At 36.2% G+C, this 13,562-nt stretch overlaps 1 long non-coding RNA gene across 1 annotated transcript in view; it reads left to right on the top strand.

Moving 5' to 3' along the window:
- Positions 1-13,562, top strand: part of LOC122329556 — a 74,211-nt gene that overhangs the window by 39,329 nt on the left and 21,320 nt on the right. The gene's annotated exons all lie outside the window — the stretch shown is intronic.

The following is a 13,562-nucleotide window of genomic DNA, read 5'->3' on the forward strand; positions in this document are numbered from 1 at the left end:
GATTTAGCCGCTAAGAAGACAACATACTCATTAGAGAGCCATCCCTCGAGACCGATTAGAGCAAGAGAGACACAATAGCAACTTGGGTAATTGATACCAACTTTCAGCTATGACACTTATTTAATGATTTTCCAGACAGTCGTGAAAAAAAGAAACAGGTATCAAATGAACGGCGCAGTGAGATGTTTTTCCTCGCAGATGTTTGGAAATGAATTTTATAGAATTAATACTATCAAAGAGATTGTCTTATCAGAGGGGTGTACCCTCGGAGAATATTGCATCTTAAAAATCATATTAGCCCCATTGTTAGCCTCATATTTGCATATTGCTGATTAAATGAGGAGGAAATAGACAAGCTGTCATCTTCGGATTGTTTTATGATTTGGTAGACGTGAGTTTATCATGCATGGTCATGAGACCGAAGCGAGATCTGAAACAATTACGTCTCGATTCTCGGCAATCATTGCGTGTAATTGCTGACATGGCCTACGATAAAGTTGGAACGAGGACGTTATAAAACAGGAGGGAAGCACTTTTACTCTTATTGAACTATCAATATTTAGATGAACTCTTAGATGATTTGCTCTGTTAAAACATGCCGTAGGTAGCAAACCTTTTTGATTTGCGCTACCTCCAAGATACCTTATTTTGGTAAAAAAATCAGCAGTCATCACTTATGTTTATTAACCAGTAACTATAGTGATATAATGCAATATAATTCCAAATTAATCAACTACGTTTTTGCTTAAAAAGTGAACTTATTATGCAAATAATGTACTTTAAAAGAAAATAGTGCTACTGAATGTACTAGTTTTAAATAATTAGATGCATATTATTGTATTACATTAGTTGAACCTCATACCGCTTTTTTGATCAGCTTAGAACTTAATTATATTTCGATATGTAATTTCCTAATTACTTTTATATTATTTTAAATATGGATACATTTACTGTTGAATGTACTGAGAATATAGAAACTGAAATGTGCTTTATTTCATTATTTTATTAGTATTATTATAGACGTGCAGTTTTAAAAAAAAATTCTGTGATGAAATATCAATGGGACATCAAACTATGCGCAGTTCCACGTAGGGTTCAACTTTGCGATAAACACTACAAGGTCAAAGTAAAACGAATTAACCAATGAATTAAAAAAGTGTTCGAGCCGAGCTACTGTCATGTTCAAAACTGCGCTACTTTAGTTAACTACTTCTTAACACCGCAGGACAGATTAGCGCAACACTACGACTGTTCTTGTAAATAGGCTAATCTTTGGCTACTTTACGTCCTACCACGAACCGTTATGGTCCAGTCGAGCTTCCTTCCTGCGCCAAAAGTGAGCTCATCCTGCAGTATGTTCTCCTCAATGTAAATAAATATATTAATGCTGGCATTTTCCAAAATAAAAGCCACCCGTATTACCATGTGTTCCCCTGGCAGGGTAAGTGTTGGAGCTCATGCTTTGGGATTTGGGTTTGGTACAGTTCTCACCGCAGCGGGAGACTGTGGCAATCCGGCTGGGTGGGTAATGATATCAGATGCCTCTCTTCACAACAACAGGTGCCTTGGCATGGCCACTCTCCACCTCCACGCTGGGGTAATGACATCAGCAGCGAGCGCTGTTTAATTATAGTCCTCTAGAGCTCAACCCTACAACACCCGACAAGTGCGGCCATTTGAACTACGGTTTTAGCATGCTAAAATGTTAGCATGTCCAGATCCCGCGCGTTTAGTGCATGCTTACTGCATTTAACCTCGAAATCAGTCATTCTTTAGCTATACATTTAAATACAGGTAACTAAATTTGAATATTTAAACTACGGCTGAGGTAAACGTGATGTTATAATTACCGTAATTACTTGATGACAGCCAGACAGAATATATATTTAATTCTAGAGTGTATTTCTATAGCAACACTACAGTGGGGGAAATTGTATAGGATTTATTTTTAATAGCAATTTCTGATTGAAAATTGTCAGTTTTATAGTTGCATTATTATTATACTTTTTTTTTTTTTACAGTAGCACCCAAATGAATCAATGTAGTTTAAGAAATCAGTAGACAAATCCACAATACAACAAGTAATGCATATTACTAAATAAATAATGCATTTATAGTTTACATAGCAGGACATTGCATAATTATTCAGCTCTGTGCTATTGCTATATTAAAGGCTTAGTCCTTTAGATATTTTGGATGAAAACCAGGAGGCTTTTGACTGTCAAGGTCCAGAAAAGTATGAAAGACATCGACTGAATATTCCATCTATCATCAGTGGTTCAACCGTAAAGCTATGAAGCAACGAGAATACGGAAAAAAAGCAAAAATGATCACTAATAATTCAGCACCATAGCACCATTTTGGAGAGTGACAAACTGTTATAGGAATTAATAAACATAAATATTCCAAAATACTGCTGAGGTATTGCTTAACTACATTTTCCTGTGGAAGCCAATGCAAATACATTATAAGAAGGAGTAATTACAATAAGGTATTAACAAATAGATCCAGCTACTCTTCAAGTTACTAACAGATGACATTTTGCAACCATTTAAATGAATACAAGGTTCACGGCCTTTCCTCCAGGAAGTTTATTTCCAGAACATGCATTTCCTTTTAAATCGAATACGTGCGTCACTCAAAAACGAAAGCCTTTAAGCTACACCAGTTACTGCTATAGCTGTTCGTTTGGTTCGTTTGTGTGACTAAAACATATTTATGTCCATCTTTGGGACAAAGTGAATGCAAAATGCATTAAAAACGATAACGAGAAAATGAACACGAATTGTACGATTGTACAAACAATACAATTTCTTATAGAAACTGAAATAAATTGCTCCTGCTGTGTTTCCTACTTAAAGGCTGCACATTGATGCCTCCTGAATTTGTATTAATATTTCTAACAGCATGTGATAACAGCATTTATTAGCATTTAGTTACTAACATTTAAAATGTGTAGTTTTTCCAGGAAAATGGTGCAGCATAGCAAGTTGCAATTCACACTTTTGCTGTTAATAAGCTAATAACTATGAATTTTGCCTTGATAAACTCCTAATTTGCTGCTTATTACTAGTTAGTAAAGTAGTTTTTCATTTGAGGTATCGAGTAAGATTAGATTGCAGAATATGGTCATGCAGAAATGCGCTTAATAAGTACAAATAAACAGCCATTATGTAAATCATAGGCATTCCAATAAGCAACTAGTTTACAGTGAGAATTGGTCTTTATACTAAATAGTTACCAAATAAAGGATGACGTCTTTTTCATGTTGTTCTGATTTCCAATGTTCTCTAAAAATACCAAAACTATGGTTAATACCTTCAAATAAATCGAATGTGATTTTAATTTCCTTGACAGACCAAATATGGCCACCTTCAGTGTCGGCTATTAAATCTACAGTCTGTACCCTCTTTCCTCCCCATCTCCATTTTGTTTCAGCGTTTTCTCTCTGATATTAGCTGGAAAAGCAGGAGGTTGTTGTCCGGATGCGCAGGGGGTCGTGTGACTGTGTCTGTCTGTACGCTGATGGCTGCTAATCCCTTCAAACAGGCCGGCATGGGCCAGACATGGCTGAGGGCTACAACGGAGCCGTAATTACACACGACCTTCCATTATTGCAGCGATGCAAGCAATTACAGTAGCTGTGCCTTTTTACATGCAAAACAGCCCAAATGAGGGACACAATGACAGCGGATGAGACAGGCTAACGGCAAGGCTGGACCGCCGCCATGCCTATATACAGCTTCAAGATGTGCAGCGAATACATAGCGTGTTGAAAAAGAAAAATGAAGTAGAAGCAACTTTCACTCAGAAATTGCTGTAAATTTTACAATTACAAAAACGCAGCAAGTACCATATTGAACTGAACATCAAAATGATTTATATTATACATATACATATATATATATATATTTTTTTTTTCATATTTAATTAATTTTTTTACATTTATATAACATTTTACAATTTATATGAATCTCTAATATATATATATATATATATATATATATATATATATATATATATATATATATATATATATATATATATATATATATATATATATATATAACTAAAATAATTGTAAAAAAGTTCAAAATTATTAAAACTTTAAAATACAAGAATAAAAACCTAATTAAGTGTATTACATTATATAATAAACACCATACTTAATATTAATTTCATCGATACTGATTCTAACTGGCTGAGCATTCAACATTTATCCTGATATTAATTTTTAAAAAAAATATTTATAGAAATTGCTTTTTTAAAAATGATATTACCATACTTTTATTAAAGCAATAAGACCACATTATTCTTTACCTGTTATAAAATCGCATTAACGAACAACCTCGATTAGCTCATTAACCTCTTTTTGATTTATTCTATCCTGAAAGACCAAAGCTAATTTCCTCACTCATAAAACTGTGAGTTTACATAAAGAGGTATCACTGAGAAGCGAAATGACTTGATTTAGTAAATTTGCTGCAGCGAGGAGGGAAGTGCATGTGTCTGTGTGTGTTTATGTGAATGTGCATGTGTGCGTGTGTGTGTGTACGTCTGTGTACGTGTGTATTTAGGCGCAGCATTTGGATGACCATATGGAACTCTTCGTGGCGCCAGGAGACCATGCGGCTTGGAAACCTGATCACCATCTCCCTGGTGACAGCTGGAGTCTTTACACTATCAGAACATTTGTAGACTTCTAATTTGTCATAACCACCTCCTGTGGCAAAGAAATATGCTGCAGAATTAGGTAAGAGAGGCTGAAATTTAGAGCATAAAGCAGGGTACAGCGAAAGAAAGAAAGTTTGACAGACAGTGCGTGGTTGCACGGAAAGGGAATATAAATACGACAGAAGAAAGATATATTCTCAGTGCGTTCATTCGGATGCTCCGCTTCTGTCCGTGTCTGGGGTTTGGTTCGGATTCGTTTTTTTTGGCATATACAGCTCTGATCGATTTCATTTGTTTTGGTCTGAAGAGCAAAAGCCGTAGAAATATACGAAACCCAGTTGAAACGGGATTTGATTGTTTGGTCCGATTGGAATTCTGTTACTTTTTCCCGTTTGGAATATGGGCCGTAAAACAGTCTCAAACAGTGAACAAATGTGCGAACGAGTCAGCATTTTTGGACCTAGTGTGAATATCTAAAACGTTCTTTCTTGTGCTTTCAAGAAAAAAGAAAGAAATTCCAAAATGTTTATCCTCTCTTTCCACACTCACCGCTTAGTTAGACGGAAAAGCCATCATCTAAGCATACATAAAAGATGAATAAATAATAATATGATATGCTTTCAAAAAATATGTGAACTGTTATGTTCAATGTTAATTGCATGAGAAAGTATTACGTCAGATTGTGTTTTTATTAAATGGAATTAGCTGAACTTTATATTGCTCTTTTTACATTGAGTAAAACATTATGCAATTTAATAAATGCATATATTGTGTTTTAAATATGGTTTAATATACTGACAAGCTAGGGTAATCATGAAAGTCAACATCAAAATAAGTGAACTTCTTCCAAGCATTAATAAAACAAACAAATTATTAAAATGCAATGACTTGATGTATTTTCTTTTTCATAAGGGTTGGCACTGTGTTGCTGTTTAGATCATCACTTTAGTAATTAGTTAAAGCCAATATTAAAAGAAAAAACGGATGCGATTATGAACAGTGAGAACCTGCGGTCCTAAATATCTGGGTTTATGAGCATTGTGAACAAAGGCAAAATAACAAGCACTAAAGGATTGAATCAATTATTTAGCTATTGATAGAAACATAACAAGAAAGAAAAAATGCTCACTTGCCCGTAGTCTGAAATCTAAAGCATGTCAGCGTATGCCAAACAAAGGGCCGAGGCATGTAGTGTCCCTCAGAGAAAAGCTGTTTCTCCAGGGAAGACATGCTCACCTTTCTGCCAGCTGGAATATTTAGCCAGAAAGCAGGTCTTGGCCTGGTCCTAATTTTACCCCGTGCTTCCAAACATAACCCTCCCCCTAGCCTCTCGTCACGTACAATCACAAACTGTACGTGCACACACACACACACATGCGCGCACGCACGCACGCACTTTTCCAGGCATACGTCAATCACATGTAAGCGTTCTCCCAGTGCTCCTCAGACTGTTTTGAGATGACATGTCTGTGAGTAAATATCTGATTAATATTTCATGCGGTGATGTTTTTTTTCCCTGGCTTTTTCACGAGCGGAACATCATGTTTTTGGCTTTCCATTTGTCTGAATAGAGCGTGTAGCTCTTATGTTCATCAGAGGAAACACGTCTCCTTACTTCACGTCGCAAACTCCTGAAAGCTTGGGGACACAATGTTTTTGACATTGTTTTAAAGCTAATGTTAGAGAGGAAACTACGGAAATTGAATGCTAGCTTATTTCTGAAATAGTATGTAGTATATTATGAGCACATACTATTTTATATTACTATATATAACATTATGTATGTTCTGGTACCTACCATGTGTTGCAAATCAAAATAAAGTGTAACCAAAAATAACCCCCATATAGGCGGTTATATTTGGTTAAAATTAGTTTGATTCGTCTTTGTTACAGTGTAATTATACATTTAAACATTGATACATGTTGCTTACTATATGGTTAGGAATAGTGTTTGCTTTAGGTTAACTTGCATTTAATTAAACATGATTTTGAGCTTTTATAATAGTATATACGTGTAATGTGTAACAAAGTCACCTTAAAATAAAATGTTGCCTTTTTTCATTAGTATTAAATAAGCCAAAAAAATAAAAAGATTCACCCAAAAATGAAAATTTGCTGAACATTTACTTTCCCCCAGGCAATCCAAAATGTAGAGGTTTTTTTTTCTTTCCAGAACTACAGCAGAGAAGTTACACATTACACCACTAGCTCACCGATGAGTCCTTTAGGGTGAATGGGTGCCGTCAGAATGAGAGTCCAAACTGCTTTTTTTATCCTCCAGTTTTCAGTTTTTATTAAATTTGAACTGTTGCTTTTTGCTAAAAAAAATTTTGAAATATGCACTGATCAAGCGCTGCTTGCTTATTAAAATGGTCCAAAACATTTCTAAACAAATATTTTGCTGGATTTTACAGCAATGCTATTACAGTAAGTCAAAGTTAAACCAATTAAAAGATTTAGTTTTTTGTCTAAATGCTTCCATAAAAAATGGTTCACCTTTCTGTTTCACAAAAGGTTCTATGTGGCGAAAGGTTCTTCAGATTATAAAAAGGTAATAAAGAAATGATTCTCCTATGGCATCTATGTGAAGAACCTTTACTTTTAAGTGGTGTGGGTTACTTGTTTTTTTTTTTTTATTAGCTGTTTGGGCGCTAATTCTGCTGGCACCCATTCACTGCAGAGAATTGGTGAGCAAGTGATGTAATGCTAAATTTGTGTCACAACTAACAACAGTAGACGCTGTTTTCTTCTACACAACATCTTATATACCGAAGATCTAAAAAAAAAACAACTCGAAATGCTGGATAATGGTGGAAAACCATATAATCAACACCTAGAACTTTAATAGCGAGGACTCTGAAACATTTGCTTTAATGGACATTAGCTCCAAATGCTTCTGCTGAGGAAATGTTCTCTCTCGTTCTGTGTTCAGAGGGGAAATGGCTAAATTGCACTAGTAATGCTCTTTAATTCTGATGGCCTGAGCTCTGCGGGCAGTCCTTGTATTCTCAGGTCGACTCTTTCCTGGTATTGGTTGAATTAAGTGCTGGCGAGCTATCAGTGATGTCTGACTTACTGTGCCATTACCTCAAAGGAGGTGAGCTTTTGTGCTTTCACAAATATTCAGTTCATTCACGCATTTATTTATTACGGAAACGCACGCATAAACTGAAAGAACAGGACATAAATAGTGGTCCAAAGAGTTCCGGATTGGAAAGTGACGCGCGAGAACAATGCGGGCTGCGGAAGAAGTACCTTATGAGACATCGGAGAGGGTCCTAATAACCGCGGCATCTAGCCAAAGTGCTATGCAGAGAGAGAGATAAAGAAAGCCTCGCCGTTCGCAGGCGGTTCTCCACAGAGATAACTGACTTATTTGTGCTATTTTCTCCACAAGCCTTTCTTTCTGAACCTCAGACTCCCACGAGGCTTCAAAGCTAAAATAAGGAAAGTTAGGTACTTATGTTTTCTTCAACAGAGATAAACGCAGCAAAACCACGACAAAACGTCTTTTCATTAAAGACTCTTCGAGCACGCACGGTGGGAATTGTTCTTTTTTACATCGATTTCTCTTTTCTGCTGATTTCCAGACTGCTATTATTTCTGTGCGCAGGTATTCGTATGTAAAGTGTACATGCATGACAGATACTAAAACATATCATTACAATGTCAAAATAATAACATATATCCTTTTACAGCAATCCTCTGACAACTAAATGGATCTGAAATCACCTGAATCTCTCTGAAGGCATCGCCACAGGTGACCAGGTTCAATATTCGGATACATAAATTCTCGAATTTAACAGTAAGTGTGTCCCAAGAACACATTTCAAACGGTAACAATGTATTAACTAGATCCCTCTCTGCAGATTATGAAATCTGAACTCACAAAAACGTGTGAAATCTAACCAGCACTTGTTTAATTGGTCTAATTTATTAGAAATACAATCCTCTAAATTCAATACCGTTGAGCCTAAAAGGATCCATAATAAAGTTGTGCACGAGTATGTTATCAGTACTTATTTAGATATTCAACGTAGCGACCGATACGAACGCTGTCGAGATCGCATTGATATTTCGCAGAGGATCGTGACTTTGTGTTCTTGGTTTAATCTCTCAGACTTCAGGGAATGACTGACTCTGTTGCTGGGTAGAGTGCATTATCATAGTTTCTTAAAGAAAATGTTGGGGAGGGGGGGGGATCCAAATGCTTCACTTTAGCTGTGCCTCACAAAAGCCAGAAGGAAAAAGTATGAAAGAAAGGCTCTGAAAGGAAAACATTCGGTATTAAGGGAAAAGCCGGGCCGACTGTACCCGTGATATGTAGTAGTGTAAGAGGAGAGAAAGACAGCTATGGATTTTAATCCATTCGTCGATAAAGGTCACTACTCCAAAGGGTTTTATTTCTCTGCCACACATCAAAGTGTAAATCCGCTGATTGCCGCCGCTGAATAGGGAGACAACAAGGCCGGGTTTGTGGGTCGTTTCTATGGCGCAGTGTGTGAGGAGAGAGCCCATAATGTGCAGGTTTTCTATCAGGGGCCCCCAGATCAATGGGCAGCCTGACCTTTGCATTGTGTTCCCGGCTTTGCCCGTGATGTCATGCCATCTATCCGCCGCTTCTCTTAAAGGGCCGAGAGAAAAGGAGGCACGGTCCCACACTGTCATCCCACCACGAGATTGAAAAGATGGCCGCGAGTCATTATCTGCGAATATAACCACCTGAAACCACAGAAACGCAGATTAAATGCGCCGGATTATCGGAAAGATGAGCCCTGGCCACGTTCGTCGAAACGTTCCACCTTAACGTTATGACAAGCGTCGAGATATTAAGATGCAAAGCGCGCGTTTGAAAGCGCCTCGGCGCAAGTCGTTAATCAAATAAAGCCAATGGCCTTTTTAAGATGTTTGTCAGGGATTGATCTGCCTTTTGAGTTAATATACGGCGGAGCAGAACTTAAGAGGATAAAAGGGGTGAGCTTCTCATTGTTCCTCGCTGAAAGCTCTTCTTTGTAGTAAAGAGGGCCGATGGCAGCTGGTAGGGTCCTCTCCGCTCATTGAACATCGAGAACTTTCTCAGAGTGGCCAAGTGCATTGGAATGGAAATCTAAAGAGGTAGGCGTGAACCATTTGTTTAGTCATGTTTGTGTTTGCTGTCAACATGCCTGTCTGTTTTGTGGGGCTGCCGCTTTTGGCTTCACAAAACCAATGTGTGTGTGTCCACCCTTTTCAGTCGCGGACATAATCGAGGGGGATCCGGGCAGGGCCGTTGTGCGGAGGAAACCTCGACCGAGCCGTCCGCGACAGATGTTGTAATTGCCAGCTGATGGATGGGCCGTGGAGGAGGTCATTACGGTCGGAGATCCGGGACGAAGCGGGTGAACCGACCGCTCGGAAAAAAGGAGGGAAGGGCCTGCGACACGGCTGGACAACCAGACCCCAGACGTCTGTAGAAGATGAACGATTCGTAATGGGTTCGGGATGCCGGTCACGGGACGGAGAATGGTGCGGGATATGGTCAGCCCTCGAATTAGACACACCCTCCCCCTATTGTGTGCAGAAAACACACTACTTATGCAGCCTTTTATGTTGACGACAATTATCACGCTCGAGACTGCGGTGACTGAAAGAGTCAGTTAGTTACCCATGAAACTTAAAGAGGTGTTTTAGACACTTAAGTCACACTTAAAACTGTCTGAATGTCATTTCATTAGATACCGAACCAAGTGGTATCTACTTTGAGAACTTTACTTTTCAGAGCCATTTTTGCATTGACTTGTTGACTTGGTTCCGCGATTTTTAGTGGACTCATGAAGTCAGTTCTCCTCGGGTTCACGCAGGCATCCTAGCAGTGGAACTACGTGTGTTAATACAGTACATAATTAAGAACACGAAACTGTAACAAGTTTTGCTCATTTAAGGTCTAATAAACTATTTACTTGACAGCTCTAGTGACTAGCGATTTTATTACCACAAAAATGTATTTAGATTTTTTTTTTTTAAACAAAGCACAAAACTAGGTTACATTTAGGATATTAATAGCACAGTTACAAGATGTAAAAAACAAAAAAAAAACACAAAACCCAAAATGTTACAAACATCCGCGTAAAGTAATATCCAGATTCTTACAATGTAAAATTACTTTTATATAAAATGATTATTGGATTATTGAAGTTTTACAAAAAAAATATTACTTTTTGCTAATATTACTAGCAATTTTTAAGTGCTTTTTTCTACATCAAATATCTTCTGTGTAACTTTTTTGTCATTACAATAATCCCTTCAACCCAAAGTGATCAAATACATAAATAAATAAAAACAGAAATAATATTAATAATAAAGAATAAATTAATAATAACAGAAATAATAATAATAATAATAATAATAATAATAATAATAATAATAATAATAATAATAAGGTAAGTTTGAAGCTTCTCATTTTTGTTTTTAAATCATAAAAAAGGCCCATTTACATTCTTTGACTATTTTGGATTGAAAAAAACCCACAAAACATCAATACAGATGTCTAAGTTAATTTTTAAACCCAGAATATTCCTTGACCAAATGTTTGATGGGCCTGCATGTGTCACATGTTAGGTATAAACTAGGTATAAATATAAATACATATAAAAGTAAAAATCGGTGCAAGTTGATGCAAGAATGTATGAATGAATGAAAAACAGTGTACAGTGTAACAATCCTCTCTCCATTGTTCTGTAACAGGACGCTTTTGGAACTTTCATGTATCCGAAACGAACATTGTTCCCAATTAACGAAAAGTGCAATAAACCCAAAGCATCTGTTGTGCTCTTAACTCTACTCTTCATCTTAAAAGAGCGAGAGAGAGAGAGAGAGAGAGAGAGAGAGAGAGAGACGGGGAGGTCTATTCTCTGGGGGCACATTCAGGGTCATTTGAGTTTGTGTCACAGTTACACAGGGTGTCACTCCACACCAAAGTGAATTGTCAGTTTGTTTATACAAGCGGTGGGATTGCGTAAGATGTTTGCTCCCCCTGAACGCTCCCCAGAGGTCAATTAGGACAGATGAGCTTTTCTCCACACAAAGGAAACTGGTGGCCTTACAGCAGTTAGGGGAGGCACATAATTAACAGTTATAAAGTACTTTGGTTTGTTAATTGAATTAGTTAATCCTTTTTTCAGTGATCTTCAGCTGAAGGGGGGCATTATGGGAGCTCTCTTGTACTGTCACACACGTGGCGGCTCGTCTTCGCCCGTAAAGCTCTCCAATGAAAACAGAGGTTTCTAGAATGCCATTCAGAGAAAAAGAAAGGGAACTGAGGGAAGAGAAAGGAGATGATGGCACAGTTCTCAGCCAACCTTAGATAATTAAAAAGAAAATCCTGTTGCGCAAATGTTGATCTTTCGTAGCTCAGCAGACATAATGGAGCTATATAACACACACACACATATATATATATATATAAAAAACATTATAAATATAACATTACATGCAATGTAAATGATAGCATGAAGAGTATAGAGCAATACACTACATGAGAAATAAAAACAACTGTTCAGTATGTCTGGAGTCTGCTTGGTGGAGAGCAGGCCTTAAAAAGGATGTTTAAGGAGGCTTAAAGTTAATATATTTAGTATATTTATTTAAAAACTTTTTTTAAATGAGTTATGAAAGTCTGGGTTTAAAAGTGTAAATTGCTACATATACATTTTATATATATATATATATATATATATATATATATATATATATATATATATATATATATATATATATATATATATATATATATATATATATATTTTTTCTTAGGCAATGAAATAATTTGCCCACAGATTTTGTAGCATTATCAAGGATGTTCTTATATATATAAAATTCCTTTATTTATTTATTTTTGTAAATTACTGAATTAATAACTATATGAATGTATTATAATCAGAACTGATGCTTTAAGGTAATTAAACCAGCCTTAATGTTGGCTTGCAGTATTTGGCTTTACAATACACTTAACTGATGGACAGGAGTAAGGCCAATTACTTCTGCGTTCTACTTCAGTTTTTATTCTGATGGCACCCATTCACTGCAGAGGATCCACTGGCAGGGACGTGACATGTCAAGTAAACATATCTTTACATTGTTTAGAGCATTAAAAATAATGTGCTTTTTTTAATGATTCATAAATTATGCTATGGTATCATGACTCGATTTCTTAAACTATAAAAAGACATAAACTTTTTGGTTTTTTTACATCATCAGTACATTTTTATTACTTTTTAAAATGTTAATTGTTTTATTTATTTAGTTGTTTAACCAACATTGTATAGAGATTCATCTAGAATGTTTTGATATACAATTTTGATTCCTGCAGAATGTGTGTAAAATGGTCATAAACAGGATTTTTCTAATTTTCATATCAATGTGGGCAACATACGATAAAAAATATGTGTAATAATAGGGGTAATCATTTTGAATTTCATAATAATATATAATATTTAATGGAATATTGAAATAATTTATTCCCCTATTCAACTCCCAAAATGCCTAATAAACATTTTTTTGAAACCCCATAACATTTTCCTAAGATTTTGATTTATTACACACAATTAAACAATGTACATTTAATTGATAATTACAAAATACTGTATTCCCGTATTATTAAAAGACCAAAGAGAGATCCAATCACTGGGTATCTCTGAAAAGTCCTGAATGTGTTCTGTACAGGACTTAAAACTGTGGCACGGATAGTCCCAGAGAAATTCACTAAAATATAACGTCCTCATATGAGGCTAAGAATATGTTGCTGCTTTTAGTAATCAGATCATTTTGTTTCAAATGTTTCAACCTGTCATCGGTTACTATTTATGCATTAGATCCTACCAGTTAGAACATCCATTATTTATTTTCCACAT

This window comes from Puntigrus tetrazona, chromosome 24 (assembly GCF_018831695.1).
Source record: "Puntigrus tetrazona isolate hp1 chromosome 24, ASM1883169v1, whole genome shotgun sequence".
Classification (NCBI taxonomy): Eukaryota; Metazoa; Chordata; class Actinopteri; order Cypriniformes; family Cyprinidae; genus Puntigrus; species Puntigrus tetrazona.